General features: G+C 39.1%; 1 protein-coding gene across 1 annotated transcript in view; it reads right to left on the reverse strand.

Annotated features, from left to right (window-relative positions):
* The window catches only part of agap3 (ArfGAP with GTPase domain, ankyrin repeat and PH domain 3), a 116,649-nt gene that overhangs the window by 92,236 nt on the left and 1,783 nt on the right, over nucleotides 1–22,630 (reverse strand).

Consider the following 22,630-nt stretch of genomic DNA (forward strand, 5'->3'; position numbering starts at 1 on the left):
CCCCCCAAACTAATCAGCACTCTTTCCTCTTACCATCAGAAATAACAAAGGTTGGGAAATTGAAAAATGTTTGTTGTATGGTTTTGTGTTGGAGACAATCAAAGGCAGCACTCAGTTCAGTTCGTCTGCAGTTGGATTCGTCAACGCGCTGTCAACAAAGGCGTGACATACACAAGCAAACTCCCGATGACACACAGGCACAAACAGCCACACAATACAATTACAAACACACACACACATATATATATTTATATACACACACAGCTGGAGGCTGATGCTGTGCTCATCAGTGTCACTGTTGCCGGGTTTTTCGCTGCACAAATCACAGCAGGAGAGAAGACAACGGAAGAAGAAGGATGCTCACGTAAAGACGAAGATAGAAACAAAAGTGTTATGGGATGTAAACATCCCCTGGCGCTAACACAGACAAAACATACACTATAACAGAGTAAACCATTAATATTGTCAAACTGGAGATTAATGCACACAAACAGTACGAATAAAAGACTTGAACTTCCCATTTAAAAAAGAAATCTGAAAGAAACCAAATTAGGCTCAACAAACACAAATCCACGTCCCCAACGACAAACGCGCACCATTATCAAAAGTGTCTCAGTGTTTCCATTGGCGTTGTGTTGCTTTAAACCTCGTTTCTCGTCTACATTCAACAGAGCGCTGCTGTCATGCTCTGTACCGCCGCCCACGTTCACCCTTGCAGAGTGCGAGAGAAAGAAAGGAGAGGGAGAGTGGGAGGGAGGTGGAGGAGAAAACCTTGCTTTCACAGTGAGAGACCAATGATACATTATGGGAGGACAAACCATATTGCTCCATGCTGTTTCTCTTACAAATGACTACACGACCAAACAATATGTACGCATATTATACAAATCGAAGGCGGCAAGCCAGGCTTGGATTGCTACAGGCCAGGCTGAAGCTTTGAATAGAGTCAAAAGAAAAATATGTGAACTCTTGCGTCTGTACTCCAGTGGGTTATGTTTGTTTTATTTATGTAATGGGACTATGTTTACCCTTCCTGGACTTTAGCAATTTTCTGGCTAATTGAATTAAATGGGGGGGGGGGGACTGCTTTGTTTGAGAAGCCTTTTGAGAGGACTCAGGTACTGTTTACCCCTCAAGTTAGAACAACTTTAATTTTTATGGAAGAAAATAACTACACATCCAAGTTTAACGTTGTTCACTCCAATATACAAACTGTGGGTCTTTACTTTGGACAAGTTTCAAACTTTAACTCCGAATCATTTATTTACCGCTTGACCAAAGGCAGGGTTTACATTTGAAAGTGAAGAAACGATCAAGTGTATCTATGTATATTTTATTGGTAGACTGAATGCCTTTCACCTGTGCAGCAGCTTGAAGAGTCACCTGCTCTAAAACCTATTATGTGATGTCCTAGCAAAGTAGAGAACCCAGAATTAAACTTAATGCAAACATCACCCACCCAATAACATTAAACAGTAAGAGCACTGACGTCTTTATCACATATACTTGAATCCTACTTTCCTGCAGGAATATAATCACTTACTGATCAACAATTAAAACATCTGCATGATAACTGATTTGGGGTATTTCATTAGTTTCTGGTGTAAGGATAACAGCAGCTGATTTGATCCTATGATTCCTAAACTCCCAGCTGCAACCTATGTATATTGTACAAGCTGCTTACAACTAGTCCAGTGAAATGGGAACCATGTTGGACGTGAGTCATCTGTGCAATCTTGAAATCCCTCATGATCATGCCCCAATTTATTGCAAGTGGGGAGGGGGTGTAGGGTGTGTGTGTGTGTGTGTGGGGGGGGGGGTTCATTAGACACAATTCATCAGCAGGGATGAGCTCCTCTCATGGCCCATATTCAAGGCTGCTCATTTGTGAACACACCCAAGCGCTGGCACTACTCCTCACAAGTGACCTATTATAGCACACTTGTCTCCCTAAACCACCAAGCTAACGGGATATTCCAGGTGAAAGCAAGGCAGTGATCACTGGGCTTTTAAAGCTAGTTCAACTGGTAGGTATGAGGAGGAGGTGTAAGAAGAAGATAATCATACATTTTGCCATCAGGATGCAACTAAGTGAACAAAAACTATTTGTCTGTCCAGCTTGAAATCCATCTGGCCCACTATCTACACGAGGAGAGTCAAACTGTTCCTTACTTTAGCTGGTGGTGAGCATGAAACCTGGGTAACCATGGAGAGGGAATTACTCCTCTCGCCATCTCTGTTCCCAGAACCAATTAGCCAACCTACTGTACTGAATCAAACGACAAGAGGGTTAAAGTTGACAGTATCTGATGCACGCTCCATTATCCACAGCAAGAACAGCATTATTTTTAAAGCACACAATACGTGCACATGCTCGGTGAATCTCTGGAGTCATTTTTGCAGCCAGATATTATGTAGCCAACAGTCTCATTATTTGCAGAGTGACAGTTTGGTACTCTCTAGTGGATAGAGCATGGAAAGTAACCCTAACCTCAATTTTGAGCTGAACTGTTTTCAATTTAGATGGCGGTGGAATGAATAAAAGATGCAAATTTTTACAGGTAGCTGCAATGATCTGGTGTGAAACATGGCTGCAAAACACATTAAGACGATGCTTCTCTGCAGCAGGTGACAAATCCACAGTCAGGGGTTTTGCTCTCACAAGCATTGTTTGTATGCCAGATGAGCTTGAAGTTGTCTTGTTGAGAGGCAGGCCAACCTACGTCAGCACTGCTGGCTGTTGGCCAGAATCACAGAGCAAGGACGTAGGACAGACAGGCGTGAACTGCAAAATGGCCTTTTTCCTCCAGGATTTTCTTGGCTTTCCGAGCCTGTGAGTCTAATTCTGCTACAAGGCCAGTCCCTGGCATCCTCTCCAGATGGCGGTGAACAGGGGGGTGACCAGGCAGATTAGGAAGAGAGTGATGACTGGTTCCTGACTACACATCCGGTGGCTGAGTCTCATTCTTTTTCTCCTCCAGTCACATGCCATCCATGAAGACCGGATGCTGCTGTCTGTGGGCTTCAGTGAAGTGTTTAGCTGTTTACTACTGACATGACAAGATGCAGTGTGTGTCCTGGAAAGTCAATGTAATACAGACACTAACGAAGGCCATACGGTTAATCATACAAACTAAATAACTAGAACAAGCCTCAAAAGTTGCTCTGCCTTAAAAGTTGAAAACGAATCTTACTTAAACTAGATTTTAGATAATTACTGTGAAGCAGAAGTGGAAACTAAACGTTCAAATTTAAGCCTGAGTAGCAGTAAATCTGTGTGCATGAGAAGACGGAGACTGAGCGGAAGGGAAACAGTGATGTCGATTGTGTGGTAAAACGAATGAGAGGCAGCAAAATGCACACAAGGCAAATGACCTCACGTGAAAGTTAATGTATCACTGCGCATTTCACATTCCAAAACAGGCAGAGGAAATCAACCTGTGAAAGAAGAGGATCATTTAAACTACTATCAAAAAAGTTTAGTTAGCTTCCGTTTTCCTCAAAGATGTGGAAGAAAAGCTTTCTCCAAAAATCCTGCAGTTTGCTGCACACAGAAAGTTTGAAACAGCAGGAAACAAAGAACCTGAGGCTTCCTTCTTTCTTTTGGGAAAAGTTGATTAGACAAGGAAAGTCGCAACTCCTGCAAAAATGAGGAAAAAAATAACGCTTCCATAAATGAACTAGATCACACAGTGGAGAAGAAATATGGAAAGAAGTGATGACATGGCAACGGAAAAGAAAATTTTTACCCGAATTGCCATCATTAAGAATGTGTATGCTCTGAGAGCCTTGGAAAAGAACGGCGAGATTTATCAAAATGAAAAGTCTTATAAAATCTCCTTCGTAGTCATTTTTCATCTCCTCCAGACTGCATAATGGAAGGAGTAAAAGAGAGAGGGAAGTTCAGAGGAAAGCCTTAAAGGAGATGAAGAGCTCTCAGAACAACTCAGACAAAAAGTTGCTGCATTGTTGTGATCGCGCCGGTTGATTTATGACTGTCCTGTTTAAGTGAGGCTGCAGATCTTACATAATCCTCTTCAGTTCGAGACAGTATGAATGACACCACAGGGTAGCAATGAATGATTTCTGTGCTGCCTAAGCCCATGCTTCTTTGCCACATGCCTTCATTTTATAGTTGTTAAAGAAACTGGGTTGAAAAGGGAAGGGAGTTAAGAACCACTGGAGTCATGTGGATTACAAAAGCCTCCCATCAACAAATGGTGCTGCTGAGGCTAAGCTTTTTCAACCAGTTACAACAAAAACAGCATCTGATGGTGCAAAAATCTTCAACAATTTCCTAAAAGCACACTTTCGGTAATTTTCTCTTTTGATCTGTAAAGCAGCAATTCGATGTGCAATTAAGCAAAGAAAGTAATTTTCAAAGACTTATTAGAGCAGATTAAAAGTGATACTGGAATTTAACTGAGGACATAAAAGTTTCTTCCAAAGCTCAAATTTGAAAATTTGAACCACAGAGAAATACTGAGAAAATGTGAATAAAGAAACCGAGTTAGAGATATTCCTACACCCCACTGGGTGTATGGGGGTGTTTTCTTGTGACACGGTATGGATCTCTGACACAACAAAAGGACAATTTTCAGGGGCACATCTCATTCAAGGGGTCCTTAACTGCACTACATAAGTAATTCAGAAATTGAAGTTTTCACCTTTAAAAATATGTTATCGCCAAAACATTTTCTTGTTATTCTTAAACATCAAATCACATGCTGATAACCGCTGTGAGCTTGATAACAGTTTATATGGCATATTATTGCATCTGTTTGTGTAAAAGGAATCAGTGTCAACTGATGGCCTATAATGTCTTCCTAAAGGGGTGCCCCATTTCATGGGGGGATAATAATCCACCATCACTTGCGACTTCAAATTAGTGCCAAGGGGACACTCAAAATTAAGGGGAGGAGTAGGGTAAAAACTGGCAAGCACTAGAAACAGCTTCTTTGTTTAGTTTCTATTTAGACTTGACAGTTTTAGAATTAATCAAAGAACATTAACGCCCCCCAAAAAACAAATATATGTTTAACGTACATGTCCAAAGTCAGTCGTACTGATCTTAGTTTATGTTATCTAGAAAAAAACTAGAATATATTTCATACCTACAGGTTCTTTTGCTTAAATGTTTGTTTGTGTCACATAAACTAAAGTATTTCTCATGAAACACTTTGAAGTTGGGACTGAGACACCCTCTTTTGGGATTTATGAAAAGACAAGACAGTATTAGGGGGTAGAAGTCAATTCACCACTGTTGGGTCCCTGAGCTGCCAAGAGAGGTAGTCACAGAGTTGAAAACGGTCAATATATGTAAAAATAAGTCAGCATCCCAGCTCTGGGGTAGTTCCACAGATTGTCTGTCAATCTGTGGAACTAGATGGCTCCAGAAATGTAAATAAAATTAAGTGCTTTACATCATAGCCTCTGAGTTACATGCTACACCTCCTTTTGTTCCATGATGCCTGTTTCTTGTAGAGAAGCTCACATTGTCATGACTTTTTTTTTATAGCTTGATTGACAAGTAATGACCAGCCAGGGGCAGCCTAAACAGGGGCTCAACTTTGTGGCCATATAACAAACTATTTTATGAAAGCTATAGGGTATTACAAAAACAGTTCAAAATTGAAGGCTTCATAGTTTTACGGGCAGTTTTGTATGATCCTAAACCCCAAAAATGTATGTTTGAAAGTCTAAATTTATCTATGGAATATTTTTACATCTAACCATGTGTTATTTTAGGAGGATTTTTCAACTTGTGATTAAATTTAAGCTGTTTTCTTGCCAACTTAATTGTTATTATATAGGGTTTTTTTGGGGGGAGGGGGGTTTAACACAACCATATACTTTTAATAATTTAGCCCTCCCGTGGCCTTCGGTTCAAATTGACCCAAAGTTTCAAGGGCTTCTCCACCTCTCTCAACCTCTCCCTCTCTTTAGGGCTTCAGGAGGGTTAACCTAATCAGCTGTGTGTGGCAGCGAAGTAACAAGGAGGTCCAACTGAAAAGATCTTTATCTCACTGACAACCAGAGCAAGGTTGGCTCTGGCCTTACATGCCTCCTTTGGGTAGGGTTTAAAGTGGAAAAATGTGAAGGAAAAATCTGGAATTAAAACACACTCCAAGCTGCATGGCAGGGACTCAGTTGCACCAACACCCACATGCAGCAAGACCAGCTGCCACAACAGAGGACAGAGCAGCTCAAATTACAGCACTCGCATAGAAAAGAGCTACTTCTTTCTCCGCAAACACCATTACACTGCTGCATAAAACATATAAATAAAAAGTTGTTTGCTGCTATATTGTGATTCAAAAATGTTATACTTACTGCACCAAGTTTCTTTTCAAGTCTCAACTGCTTACACATAAAACACACAAAAGTATCTGTGACCCCTTGCGTTTAAAAGACACACACTGACCTGATTTTTTTTATTTCCTTTTAGGGAAGACTCTATGAAGAGTTATTTTCACTCCCAAGTTCATATCCATACAGCTTTCTATTTTTTTCATTTATTTATGTATTTCCATCCATCCATCCATTTTCTTTTACCCATTTCTCCTTTCCGGGTAATGGGGAGCTGGTTCCTATCTCCAGCAGTCCCTGTGAGCAAGGCGGGGGACACCCTGGACAGGTTGCAAGTCCTATTTATGCATTTCCCAGTTTTTGTTTTTCTTTCCCCCTCAAGTCATTAGTTCACTTTTGCCACATGGGTACTCCCACGATGAGTGCTCACATAGACCATACAACACACACGCACACAGCATGGTGTCCAAATCATACTAAAACTTTGCATACACTGAGAGTCTTCCACTGCAGCAAAGCCAAAATGTACACAATAACTACACGGCTGGCTTAGCGAGAGAAGTGGCTCAGGCAGATTGTACAAATTGCTATGTGTGATGAGTCGCAGGGAAGTAGGCCAGCTGAAAGGATGGCATCCCCATCTGGGATCCTCTCTGGAGGTTACCACTGCACGCAATCCCCAAGCTTCAGAGAAATGTGCAAGACAAGACACTCTTTTGTTCCTTAGACATCTAAATATCAGAACTGGCCTGGTTATAACCTGCCCTGGGGTATATGCTTCTGTTCCATCACAAAGCATATTTTAGAAAGAGCATAGAGACAAATGGGTAATTAGCCTACTTATTTACACCCTATCCTTCATCAGATTAGTACACCAAATCAGCCAAGTCAACATATAGGACAGATGAACTGGCTGTGCATCAAAAAAATTTGCTTGTATCATCTGTGAAAGAAAAGCTCTTTGGGCCCACTAGGACTGCTAACCTTTCAGTTGTGTAAAATTTATTTTATTGTTATAAATATAACACAATATTACAATATATGCCACAGAGTTTGCTCAGGTGAGTGTCTGCAGGACTTACCTGAAGGGTTGTGGTGGTGCACATGCATTGAGTAAGCACAAAGGCATGGACGCAGGAAGAAAAAGAGAAAGAAAAAAAATCAATGAGTTAAACAGATAGTGAATTAGAATGAATAATTTCAGATATCAGCTAAAATCAACTACTCATCCAACTTTAGTGTTGAGGTTCTCAGTCAAAGAATATTCTTCAAATGAAACTTTTCACAAATATCCATTTATATTTGTTGACTTCACTTAAGAATGACAGTTTGATAGCTTTCGAGTTTTATTCTGCCAAACCCATACGTGATCAGATTGGTTTTGTTAGTTTAACTAGAAGTATGCGTCCTCCATCAAGGTTTATGTCACATTTTTTTCAATATTTATCAAAAAGACATGTAAAAAGCAACAAAACTTAATGGGTCACTCTTTTGCTCAACCTCTCCACCAAGTTTAAAGAAATGTGACTTGTATCATTTCATCTGACAGACAGATGAATAGCCCCTTTCACAGACTTGACATATCCACTTCACCTCTTTCCTTGGGAGGAATTAACTCTGTGTTCAGTTGACAACATGGATGTTTTACTTGGCTGACAGTTTGCTGACACTTGTTTATGACAGTCACGCAAATGCATATAAACTGGGTAATGTGCTAGAAAATACTACATGAAACAAATTGTCAGGGCATGACAACGACAGAACAAATTGATAGTTTAAACATTTTCCTTTGAGAGGTTATGTCAGATTTAAAAAAGCAGCACTGAATGAAACCCCTACAAATTTGTGAGCTTAATCTTTAGGCAAAACATCAGTTGATGTTCCTGTTCAGTGCCTTCACGTCCAAGCAATCACATCAGAGATATTTCTTGCTGAGCTCAGATAATCTTTGCTCGTTCGTTCTCTAGTCTTTGATCGAGGCGGTCAATTCTCCCTCTAAGCTGTTTATCTTCATTCCATCTTCGTTCAAGCTTCTTTGGCTCTGATCAAATCGGGGTGGTCTGTAACTGTCCTGCATTTACTGTCATTTTCAGCACACCTAGTGCCACTAAGGTATGACAAACTCAATGGAAAACCTGGCACTACTTCAAACGCAACTTTCATTTAAACCATTTTACCATCAGCCCAGCTTCATGTTCAGAAGGTAGCTGTGCTTCCAGGCATGATAATGCAAAATGTGATTGAAGTTAAGTTTAAAAATCAAATGTTTCATAACATTCCAGACAAAAAGCCTTTAAATTTCTCAAAATTTAAGCTGTAAATGTATTCATAAACAAATGATCCAACAAAAGCTCTTATTTAGTAGCTGTTATTTTCCCTACACAGAAAAAAAAAGAGAATAGATTCTTCATGATGATCAAATAAGACGTTATAAAAAACATAAAACTGCGTAAATGTGTCGTGTCTTGGTTACATTCCTGTCCTACAACTCGTCATCTACAGCCTCTCCATGTTTAGTTTTGCAGCAGCTATCCCTGTCCTTGAGTCACCGCAGGCTGAGGCGTTGCATTGCTCAGCACAGGTCATATGCAGCAAAAAAGAAGTTTTAATGACTCATCAGTTTGTCATTGATTCACACGTTGCATCATTTCTGCAGCTCTCTGAGTTTTTCCTGCAGTCACAAAAAATTGTGCTGAAGACACAGTGACCAACAACAGATGTAGACCGGAAGCATTAAGGTAATGAGACATGGAAGAAAAGCAAAGCAAGGAAGTACGAGTTGACAGTGTTGATGATCTTAGAGTCCACAGTGGTTTCAAAATTCTTTTCACATCAAGAATTTATCCAAAAAGCCATTAAGATGGAATGATTAATTGAACACATTGATGGCTTGAGACTTTTTCCTGTTTTCCAGCATATCAATTAATCATTAATGTTTTTCTAAACCACAAAAACAGGCAGAACAAGCTGAAGAAACATTGCCAGCAGCTGCTTTGAGAGTGTTTGTCTGGATTATATTCTGCACGACTGACAGGCTGTATTTGTAAGCATTTCTCTGCTCTTTACCCAGTGCATGCCGGGATACACTTCATCCCCTCCCATGACCTTAAACAGATCTAAATGGAATATGGAAGGTGAATGAGGGAATGTTTGAAGGTGACTGAAAGGTTCCCATTTTGTCTTGTGTAGCTGCACAAAGAACACTGCTGCAAACAGACCTAAGTAGATGTTTTGGAGAACAAAAATTGCATTGAATCTCTCCCTTTTCGTCAAATAAATCAGACCAGTAACACAAGTTTTAGACAAGTGAAGCCACACAAAGGGGACTACTGAAATAAAGGGATACAGCAGTTATCTGCACCCGTGATAAAGTTTTAAGTGAGAACAGGGACAAATAGAAAGAGTCTGTACAGATTGATTTTTCTCGAAAAGCACTGTTGAGAGGATTCCTAAACAGCAGGACAACTTTCGACCTTCCGTCACAATGTTAACACTTTCCCAAAAGCTCCTATTGCTTCCGTCTCCTGGGGCTGTTTCAGTCAACTGGCACCCATTCTGATTGAGGGCAGGGAACTGTGTGTGTGGGGAAATTCACACATTCACAAAACACCACAAATACACACACAGGCAGAGCTACTCCAGCCACCTACTTGTGTTATATAACACATGCCTACCCATCCACCAGCAGATCTGCACTGCACCCAGCCAAGAATGGAGATTCATTGCTGGAGCGTGTACACTGCAGAGGAATTACAGCTGACTTCCTTAATCTCTCAGCCTGAAGGACTCATTTCAAACATGAGGGCAGGCCCTCCAGGCTGCCAGTGCTAAATGACCTAAATGATATCCTGAAGCTAAAAACTCAGACTTTAGTCTGAACGATTTCTTCCCCAAACGTGACCCATAAGGGTGAGTTTTGCCCAAATATTCCATTTAAAAGTAAATCATTTTGTGTATTGCACCCAAATTCTTATTTGCCAACTCACTAAAGTAGGTTTCTATTTACTAAAAGCCCTTTTGGCATGAAGAGACCACAGGAAGATTTGTTTCATTGTGCACACAGACAGAATGTATCTTTGAATTAGACAGGGCTGTATCAAGCTGCCAACTCTTTTTAGGCCAAACCTAGATTTTATGCCTGATTCTGACACAACAAAGGATGCGTTTTGAAGCTGGCAGAGGTCTCCTGATGCCAAATGTGTAAAAACCATCATTTAGTCATTCGACTGTCTTCAAACAGGCCCAACATAAACAGTAGAAATATGAAATACCCCATGTTTTTGTGCAAATGCTTCTGAGCTGGACAAATAACACAAAGCCTGACAAAACAAAACTGTTATGAAACTAATTTGGTTGAGAAATGAATGTCATACAAAATGGATACAAATGGCTCACTGTGCTTTAATACAGCAGCAGGGTGCATCTCTAGACACCAGTTGGTCCAATTTCACAACAGAATGGGCCCAAAAGCACAGTAGGCTGTGAGATCCACTCTGTGGCAACACAAGTGTCATAATATCTTCCTTTTAACTGTATAGTGTTTTATTTGAGGCCAGCAGTTCGTTCCGGTATGAAGGCAAAGAATTGAGGGAGAGCTCATCTACTGAGAACGGTGTCAGGCTGCTGAACAGTGCACTTTTTCACGCCAGACTCCTTAAGGAGGAAAATCTCATCATCCAAAGCGAAGCTGCACTGACATGGCCCTGAGCGAGACTGTGAACGGCTTATTTCAGCTGGGAACTGCAGAGCGTCTCTTCACCCTGAGGACGATACAGCACTGTCTCGGATCAGAAACACTGCATTTTATAAAGAAACAACCGGCTCGTACCGAGCAAACACTGTAGCATTCTGGCAAACTTCTTTCTTCGACATCTCCATAGTAACTTTGCTCCTAAAATTGCCAGGAATATTAAGAAGATGACTCATGAATGACTTCTCTGATGTTTGGCCTTTTGAATCCAGACATTTTATGGCCTTCTATACTTTGACCCTACTATAAGATACATTTGGCATCATTCTGCCAGTGTTCCTACTTTCCTAAGGCACATATATATTCAAGATTTATACATACAAAGTAAAACACAGTAGTCATTTGGTAATCAAGCCCACAACATGCAAAAAGATTAACTATTAAATCACTAGAAGCTAATGGCTTGGCAATAATGACTCCAAAACCAAAAGAGAATAAAGCGTTAGGGTAATGGTTTTTCTTCAGCCCAAGCTATCATTTGCTTATATAACGGGAAAAAAACATTAGTAGACCTTAAAAATTAAATAATTATCTCCTTTACTGTGTTATGAGCAGTTTTATGACTAGGTATCTGGTTTATGCACCTCTAACAGTAAGGTCCATTAAAATTTGAGTTGTAATAGACAACTCAAATAGACCAATTACAACCTAATGAGATTTTAGGAAAACATTCTAATACATAGGAACTGTGTGAAAGCAACTGTATGACATCATGAGTTTTCTTTAAAAGAAAGATGAATTCTCAATGACAATGTCTGTAGAAAGTGGACACAAGAAATACAGACCACTTCAGAAACCAAAGCCTTAATTTCACTGGGTTTAAGTAAAAGCCAATTTATTTTTTGTTGTTATTGTTGCTGTTGTTTTTAAGATTATTGGTCATCTGTCTTGAAAACAATGAAACAATAAAAGTGTTGCTCTCATTGGACCAGTACCGTGGCTGCTTAACGGTACATTATTGGTTAATGCATATCATACAGTGATTTGATTTGTATTTCACTGCAATGAACAAAAGAAAATTTTATCAAATTCTGAAACAGAAGGTTTATCAAATTCTGAAACAGGTTTTACTTTATGCCTACTTTAATTTAACACTAGCATCATATTTGCACACATTAAAATGATTCTATTATGAAGCCCTGCTGTTAAAATATGTGATTTATGTAGTTTGGGACTGCCTTTCTGAAATAAGCAACGCCTTCCCTGAAAAACAAAAGTGTCATTTGGATGACAGCCATGGTTGCAAAATTTTGTGGATGTTGGAAATTTCCCATGAGAATTAACGACAGTTTATGGGAATAAACGGGAACAAAAGTGGAACCTTCAAGCGGCGGACTCATGCTATAACATGTGCAAATGTGCACAGAACAATTGCGCAACCCACTACCGAAGAACATAACTGTTTAGAATATGTTCCACAAGCAGATTTTAAAACAAAGTTGTAACATTTTGATTTCATCTGTTAAATTTTGATCTGATCTGGAAAATTCCTGAATCCTGTTCCATATCATTTTATAAGGCATTCTAATTTTTGAAATAAATTCTAAAGTTTTTGTAGCATGGCTGTGTTTTTTTCCCTAGGAGAAGTCTTTCAGTTAGTTAAATGGGAGCAGTAACTGTGTTCCAAAAAGGGGTAGTAGCACATGCAGTTCACATACTGCACCACATGACATCAGTCCTGGGTCATGGCCAGAGGGAATCAGTCGTGGAACGACTTCAGCTTATTCCAGTTGGAGGAAAACAGGAAACAGGAGTATAAACAGTAAATTTGGGGTCACATTGCACTTCCTCTGCAGTTTGTTCACATAGAATAAAAGATCGCTTCACAACAAACCCCTCCTCTGAGTTTATCTATGATTCACAGAACAAGAGAGCAATATATAACTGCTGATCCATACTTAATCTGAGTAACAGATGCTCCAAGCACAGACAAACTGTTTTTGAAATACTTTATCAAAGCCAACTGTGCGCTGCAACTTTTTTTCCTGATTGAAGCAAAATATACAATCACAGTCTAGGTTTCCCCAAAGGCAACAACATAAACTGGGAAAAAATACTTGGCTTGCTGCCTTGCTTGGCAAACAGAGAACACGAGGCCAGTGGACATGTCGAAACACCATCAAAACAATGACATCCCCTAAAGGAATGTAGGACCTGGGTGATAACGCTCAGCTGGCACATGTTAAACAAGCTCCTCTGACAAGAGGACTAACCACAAAAAAAAGCTGTGCTGAAAACTATTCTCAGGTCAATGGAAATAAACAGAGAGCAGGTCGGGGTATTCTATTTACAGCCAAGTCACACATCTAAATCTGGTGTAGATTCTCAGTCATCCAGGTCATGGTAAATCCAAAAGAGGTTAACAAAATAAAAACAACTGGACTTCTATTCTGTAGCTGAAGACACTTTGTTCTCATCCAAGGAGCTTCATTAATTCAAAAAGCAGAGAGTGAGGATGTTCTGTAAGATTGATTCACATGCAGATTACCCTCACTCTCTTCACAACAGAGGCTCGTTAAGGTCTTTGTTTGCATGGCTAAAAAAATGGGCCAGTCTTTTCACATGAACGAATGTGTTGATTACAGTGAAAATGGCTGGGTTTTAGGCTTAACACTGCATTGTAGGTTTTTAACAAGCTGAAATCTGAGACCTCCTCCTCCTGTTAGAAGTTAAAATAAATGGCTTCCTTCACCTCCGCTCTCAAACCATCTGTCTTCTCAGTCCAAAATATGAACATTTTGGTCCTCAAACGAGTGTCCCTTATCCTTGAGGTGTAGGGGCAGAGCTGAGTCTCCAGCTCTTCAGGACAAGACTCGGCTGTTCTGTTGTGAGGAGAGTGAGGGTAATCTGCATGTGAATCTAACTTACATAACATCTCAGCTTTAGAAGCTTGAACTCCCCACTCTCTGCTTTTTGAGTTGATAAAACTCCTCGGATGAGAAGCGAAACGTCTTCAGCTGCAGAACTGAAGTCCAGTTCTTGTTTTTTAACCTCTTTTGGACATCTACAACTGCTATGAATACATCATGGCACTTTTACGTTTAGACAAAAGCTGGTAAAAACCATGTGAAAGAGGCCTGCTTCAATCAGGACAGTTTTTGTTTTTAACTTTTTTTTTTAAATCAGGACTTCCACACGTATGAATTTGAGACCCTGTTACCCTGGGTATAGAAAGAATGGATGTTATCCTCACAAATAGTAAGTTCAAAGAACATTCAGAATGTTAATGTTTGTAATGAACAAATGTTGGTTGTAAAACAAGTACCAGCCTCACGTTAACCCAAAGAAATTGTCCTTGAAAAGTGACCGAAAGTGGAAAACTTAAATATCTTTAGGGGAATTAAAATAAATTTTCACAGACCTGTGACCTTTAAAGGGTATGCCTGTTCTCATTTAAATGGCTCTTCAAGGGAAGAACTTATAAAATGTTGTATGCAATCATAGGGTCACTAACTGTGAACCACACTTTCTTTGTCAAGTCAATTCTTTTAGAAAACAAAATGTGTTCCCTAGGGGTGGCACAAAAAGTTTTCTACTGAAGCACAAGACAGCCAAAACAAAAAGTGCTAAAGCTGCATTTGCTGATACAGTGCGTTTCTACTTGATTTCTTGCCACAACTCCTCATTGATCCCCAAATAAAAAGGAATCTGAATCCTTCTGCAAACTGAATTCCCTGATTTAAAATGGTCTCAGATAACCGTTTCTATTCTAGGGATGCTTCATTCTTCCTCCATGATCCTCTCTCCATCCCCAACCTGGATGAGGCTAGAATCTTCCCACAGTTAGTCACGGGATTGCTGGCAAGCTGAGGGGACTTGGAGGCATATGCGCCTTTCCATCTGTTGCTCACTCACTGCTTCCCAAAACCCTTCCTCTGTCAGCAGCCATCTGCTTCCAGCCCTACCCCACTGGCAGGAAACATGAGCACTTCCAACATAGGACATGGCTCATGCACAAACTGAAAAAAAGAGCAGCTGGCAGATTAAATTAACCACCATCTTAGCCTTAAAAAGAATCAAAATATTATTAAAGAATGAGTATTTCTTTAAAGATCACAAGGCCGTTTGACCTCAACTCTAGGATCCAGATTATTTTTTATCAACCCATAATATGCATCATTTTTCAGACCAATTAACACAATTTTGAAATATCTAGAAGTACCATATTGATATAAAACAAACAAAAAAAATTGTACCACAGAAAATAAATACACATAAAATTACATGCAAAAACTATTAAATTAGAATTACTTGTTCTCAACAAGTCATTATCAGCAATCACTAGGTTTGTCTACAAAATAATAATAATGACGATTTCATAATAAACAATAGAATAAACCCAAAATAACTTAAAATGTCATGAAGTTTTTTTTAAAGCCCAGCTTAGTTGTATCAAATAGATAGATTGTTCCTGCTAACAACTACAAAACTCAAAAACTTTTCCTTTGGGGATTAAGGAATAATAGTCATCTGATCCCCAAGACCCTGATCAATGAACTAGAAATGACCCCCTCTACTCGCTTACACCCTAGACAAATTGAGCACCATATCCCTGTAAAACAGAGGCAGAGCGGCAGAACCACGGGGAGAAAGATTTTCATCTTTTTTTTTTATTTTCTCTAAATTTATTAAAGCTGATTTATTCTGAGCAAAGTAAAGCACAGAACCTGTGAAGTATTGTCCTTCAATAAAGCATTCGATCAGAACTAACAATGTCAGATAATGCCAGAGGAGAAACAGCTCTCTACTTTCAATTTATGAAAGATTAGGATGAGAGTACTCTAAATTTTCCTGACCGGCTTTCTCTCTGCTCCTCTGCATTCAGAACACAGAAACAAAAAATAGCTGTCCATCAACAGGAGAGAGAGCTCCTTTGTTCACAAGCACAATGAAGGACATTCTGCTGTGGAGGATAGCGTCACACTTAATGAGCCAATGCTGTGGTGTAACAGAAGAGAAGAGGACAGCAGGGCTGATACAGAAAGAGCACTCTGACCCTGAAGACCCCCCCAGACTGTCAGACGCTGGATGGATCTGTTTACAGCTCAACAGTTCAGCTCATCTCTGCTGACCTGCGGTCAAGAGTCAGGTGCAGCGCTAAAATGAATTTCAATGGAGTTCCAATAAGGAATCTGACGTTGTAGATGGAAAATCTAGGAGAATCTCTAAACAAAAGCCTCTTCTGAAAGTGAGGGATGCGCAAACCATGCTATCTAGAATCTGTCAGGGGGAAAAGTCTGTTACTATATGTGACGCACATGGAGGTGGTTCTGTTGCAGATGGTGCAGGAGATAAGCAGGGAACAAGAAGAAGCTTCGGTTTGATGAGTCCCAATTTGTGCAACTGACTCGGGAGGTTTTTATGACTTGAATGCAGTATCACACACCTGACAGAAATATTGACGGTGGTGCGACTGACCTCTGACACAAAAGATAAAGTGAACCTACAGGAACTGGATCAGTCTTCCATCCAACACAGGATCAAACCAAATCATTAAATGTTAGTGTGTATTTTCTATTAAATGTGTGATTCTTCAGTAAAAAAAAAAAAATCTCATGTCAAACTGACCCAAGTTAAATCAACCTTAGTGGAATTTCAAACGGTTTAAAGCACAATACTTCAGGCAAAGAAGTCATAACTTAGGTTTTAACTTACTAAATGCAGTATTTTTGGGAAATGTATTTATTCACTATAGGTGTTGATGAACCCATAAAAGTGAGTTTGTAGTATTTAGTTTCTTGTTCATATCTTCATAGAGACTCAAGTAGAGTTCATTTGCATGACTAAGTACAGATGAAAAAACTGCCATATTCAGTCACTCTAAACATCATTATAAGGTTAGCATCTTGTTCTTTCGGCTGCTCCCTTCTGCAGGGGGCAATAAACCCGCACAGAAGATTTGGCAACCTGCAGCCTCAGGATCACTGTCCAGGGAGCTCCCGCAGCCCCCATTATAAGGTCAGAATATGACTCTAAAATGAAAGGGCTGCATGTAAACTAGGTCTTGTTAGGTCCGTGTTATCATCTTCATTTGCTGTCGCTTGCATTTTGTCCACGTTGGGTACATACAGTTTAAAAATAAATTCAAATATTTACTCCAGCAGATTCAAATGAAGGTACAACAAATTCTTCACTTGGTGCAACTGAACTGTAGCACCAAGGCTCCTTTGATAATAACTTTTTTATTTTGTATTTAACTGATATGCACTTTTAGTGAGTGTTCTGCCACTAAATATGCACTTTTACATTTGAAGAACTAAACAAAGTTTGAGATTGTACTCCTGATATGTTAATCTTAGCTCTGAGACAAAACTTGCAGGAGAGTTCAGCAGGGCACAGCATGAATCACAGCCAAGCAGTCTTATCTCCTAGGATATGAGTTGCTTTCTCATTTTGTAAGCAGTCGTTACACATTACAGTTTTAAAACAAAACTAGCTTTTTTTTTTGTACAAGCCGCTCACAACTGGTCTATAAATCTTTCAAAAAATAAAATAAAAGGTATTTTATCTCACAGGATGAGCCATTGTTGTGTTTACTGAAAACAGACAACCAAGCAAAAAATAAATAAATAAATAATAACTTTTAGGCACTCTGTTATACATTTTATGTGTTGCTTGCACAAAATATACCAAACAATGTGACACGAATAAAATGAAACCTTTGCACCAACAACCTGATTCTAAGAAGGATAATAGCAAAAGAATTAAAAACAATAACAAAAAAATTATTATTATTATTTAAACAATAATACTTCAAATCTTCAACTAGTAACTCCTTTTACATCACCCGATTAATATCTTACTTTTGACACGCGGTGCTACTAAATTTCTGTCAAAAAGTGAAAATTTTTTGGCGTTTTTGTTGTCGTTTTTGTATGTAAATACAACAGGAAATCACTGAAACAAATTAGCTGCTAGTAATAAAATGCCTTAAGATATAATTAAATTTGGACGCTCGGCTAATTTGTCTGGTAAACGACAAACAAGTTAATGACTTAAATTAAGTGCTGTTCTGTTGATAGACGGATTCATATTTCTCTGTTAAGTGGCACATGAAATGAAAGAAAAGCATTTTTGTAAAAATTGTAAAAAAAAAAAAAAAAAAAACAACTGTAATGAAATTGATTAATGTCCAAACAAACAAACAAACAAAAAAAAAAAAAAAAAAAAAACAACACAAAAGATTACAAGAAATTTTAGCTTGGTATCAATGCTCCATCTAAATAAAAACAAGAAAGCAAATAAAAGGATTTCCTTTGCAATAAAAATTCATAATTTGCAGAAAGAAGCATAGATTTGTTGTTTTTTACTCACATGTGACTATAATGAATGCAGATATTGCTAATTACGAGTGGAAATTACCATTTGACTGATGGTCAAGCAATGAATAAAGGGGGATCAAAGTCTGTGTTCTGTACACACACACACACACACACACAGCTTGTTTGGCTTGAACACAAAAGAATTGTTAGTTTAACGGAATAATTAAATTCCAAAAATGAATAATTTTGAGTGTGTACTGTTTGATTTGTGCTGTTTGTGTGACTCAAGGATAACAGAAAAGATTACACCGAGGTTTGATCTCCTCAGTTTTGCACAGATGTATTTACCTAAGACTTTATTTAGGCACAAGATCTACTATAATAAATACTTACTAAGAAACTCTACAAACACCAAGATTCCACGTTAACAGCCATTTACATTGACGTGACGTGTCAAAGACACAGCTGGTGGTATTGACTGACATTTCTAAATCCATCCACATTCACAGATACAGTTTTGAAATATAATGAGCACATTATCTTTCACTTGCCAGCAGCAGCCTTCTCCTAAAACAGATGGCCTACAGCCCCGTTCATCAAAATGTAATTCAAGCCACACAGCCACTCACAATCCAAACTTTAAACAACAACAACTCGGTGCAAAACCTCTGCAAACCAGCCCTGAATTCACAGGATTCTCAATTAGTCACCAGAACACGATTTACTGTTTAGTAAAACAGAAATCGACAGAAAATGAAAGTTTATAGTCGAGAAAATTATGTTAATGGCGATATTTGGGTATTAGATCTTAGTTATCTTGAGGAGCTAAATCTGGCTTTAACAGAATTGCAACAATAAATTATCATTTGCTGCTCGTTATTAGCAGATGAGGATTGATGCTTTGTGTTGTCTTTCGGAAATGAGATGCAGTGTGCACCAGGGAGCTGCTCAGGTGCCACACAACACCACAGGGACTTCTGAGGCTTCAGTATGCGCTTGCTGTATCTCTCCGTGTCATCCCTATTGCTGCTTGGACCTACAATGTCCCATTGTGCAGGCCTATTAGTCCTGTCTTGAAATCCCAAGCACCCCTCTTGAGTAGCAGAGGATTTGGGTGACTGCCTTTGGTCTGTCAGATGGAAATATGAATGTCAGTGTCGGCTCTAGCAGCTTTACGAAACACGGTTTTTGCCTACTTGAGATACAAGATAACATTATAGCGATGAAATGCCATAACAGTGCTCAAAGAAATCTGGAGAAAATACACACAGGTCCGTGTCCTCAGGTGACAAACAGCTCCTGAGAATGTGCAATGCCACCTTGAGGCTAAAAAAAAATAGAAGGAAGTCCAAGTTTTACATATAATCCATGTTGGATGTTTGCTGTTTGTGACACATGCTGCACAGTCAGCAAATACTACAATGACACAGCTACACTTTTCATCAATAGCCTACAACATATTCAAAAAGGCACATTCAGCGAAAACAATAGAAATATAAATTAAAGCAACTACTACAAAGTTCAACCAAGTCCAAAACCTAACTGACTTCTACATTAAGCTGTATAGCTTAAAACCAAAATCAAATTACAAAAACAATGAGTGCAACTGTCTAACAGCTGTCACTTTATTCTGCAAATGATCCATTTGTATCCGCGTTTTCTCATAAAATACCTGCTTAAACCTAATCGTCAACTAAAGATTTGAAGCTCGACAAGGCACTTGATACTTGTGAGAAAGAAAACAAAAGAAAATCTACTAAAACAAAAAGGGTTACGAGTCAGCTCATTGGACCACAACATGAAATGCAGACTGAACGTAACACTGGGAGTTCAATGTTTTATTATAAAACCAACCACTAAAATGCCTCAAACTATCACGCCCTGAGAACTGGCCGTCCTCGTGGTGATTTGCCTCAGGTATGTTTTAAATCCACATCGTCACAGAAGCAATGAAGCCAATCAGGCAGAGTAGAGCTGTTGAAGAACCCCTGCTTGACCAATGAAGATACGGAGGGATGTCACAAAAATCATAAACTTTACATTGTCCTGAACATGGACCAGTATATATATTAGTTCAAAATGTGATAGGCATAAATGATGTCATCTTTCTTGGTGCTATATGGCAATTAACACACTTAAATAATAAATTCCCTGTTCCCCATATCAGTTCTTTCTAGCTACTTGTGGGGGCGCTGAACGAGGCAAACTTGATCAGAAGTTAATCAGCCAAAGAAGAAAAATTTGAACGTGACAGCAGGATGTCAAACAGTGCCTCAGAAGTTACTGATATTCTGACTTTCCAATTGACATTTAGTCGATATATTTGATGTAAATGCTGTATTCTGATATCACCTTTTAACATACTGTAGGCCAATATCAAATCATACTGAACAGGTAACTTAAACATCCCAGTCCAGTAGGTTTCTGTGGCACTTTGGTGCTCTAATTTGCTTCAGCATTACAAAGTGGGGTCTCCATTAGTCCATTATGTTCTGATCCTGCCTGGTAGAGTGACCCTGTGTCAAAATCTAGTTCAAACAAATCATCCTCCATTTGCCGCCTTTTGGAAAACATAATGCAGACGCTGTTTAAAGTGTAATATAACTGGTTAACCTGGTTAATCAGAACGCAGCCATGTTTAATCAGAGCCTCCTTGGAGTGCAACGTCTGAACTCCTCAACTATAACTCCTGCGTTTTTCTGCTGCCATTTTGCTTGAGGATTTTTTGGACTAGTGATTCTTACAACTCATAGTGAATTTCATGCTTGCCTGCCTGATCTATCAGCTTCCATCATTCTGCTTTCAGAAAACATGTTTTTTTTATTCGTTTTTTTAAAAAGAAGCCAGAAGAGCACAAACAACCTGTTCTTCCCATGTTATTTGTTAATGCAAAATGAAATGGCTCACAGAAGCAACGGGCACCCCGAATACCGGTCGTTACAAAAGGAGGCAAAAAGAACAGGACAGATGTGTCACAGCCATATAAAAGAAAGGTTTCATTAATCAACAAAACAAGAGGGAGACCTTAGTATCAAAGGGAATTCATTTTGCAGGGGGTGTAATTTCTATTCACTCTTTCTTCGGCTAAATGCATGAGCCACTGGTTCCTTAGCAACAGTCTCTGCAATGATGCAAGATTGAAGAGGAACAGATCTGCAGTTCCACAGTGCAGGTGAAGACAAGTCAGTCGAGGTCTGCTCTTCAAAGCCTCGCAGAGTTATGGTTAATAGGGAAACCGCATCTCATTTAACGAGACGAAAAAGCACAGACATTTTCATCCGGCTGCAGACAGATTTTAACAGAAGGATTCAAACATCTTTTATGCTTTTCAGCACCCAGTCTATGCCTGGATAACAATTTGACTCCGTGGCTTCATGCTTGTAAAAGCAAAGTCCACTTTGAACATGTTACAAATGTTGACTAATAAGTTTGTGGGGTTTGTTCGGATGCCATTTTAAGAGAGGGTTTTGCCCTTGAAAACCCACAAGAAATCATCATTAAATCACAAAATTTACTACGCTACTCATAATCTTCAGGCAATAAAATCTCATTTCTAATCTTCCCTTTAGGTTCAATAACCAAACAGAAAAATCACCTGTGGAAGACATCACATAGAGGCAAGTGTTACCGCCAACACGATGTCATGTTTGGGAACAATGAGAAGCTACAACCTCCCTCAGACATGACTCAGTAATTCTGAATTAGTTGGCTACTTGACTGTATATTTTTATGCCATCCTAAATCTAACCAGGCAATTGCACACTCCCTTTACGATAGATTTCTTGTGGTCATTATCTAGAAAAGTGGGAATTCTTAATGGGCAAAGACACACAAGCCAGAGTGAGAACAGACAACAAAAGTTAAGCCGAGCACCATAAAATTGGCCTGTTTCAAATACACAGCACCTGACAGAGGCAAAAAAAAACACAATCTGGTTTAGTTTTCCTTTGCGTCAAATTCTTTGCTCATATGAGGGAGAGGAAACAAATAAACTGACTGAATAAGCAACCTTATTTTTTTTGTTAAAAAGAGCACATCTGAGACACAACTCAGAAAAGGGCCCATCAAGAGACAGAAAAAACTGAAAACTGAAAAAAAATTAAAGAAATTGATTCATTGACAGGAGACATTCAGCCCCCACTCTTTATTTGTTTATTATTAGTAGTATTATTATCATCCTGGCCTGATTGTGTGTACTGCCTCATCATCATACCGTCCCGCTTTAGGTTCTGTGACAACCTTCTTTGCTGTAAACTCAGATAAACATGAAACAAACTCAGAATTCTCCATACGGCTGCACAAACTCATA

This window comes from Kryptolebias marmoratus, linkage group LG20 (assembly GCF_001649575.2).
Source record: "Kryptolebias marmoratus isolate JLee-2015 linkage group LG20, ASM164957v2, whole genome shotgun sequence".
NCBI lineage: Eukaryota > Metazoa > Chordata > Actinopteri > Cyprinodontiformes > Rivulidae > Kryptolebias > Kryptolebias marmoratus.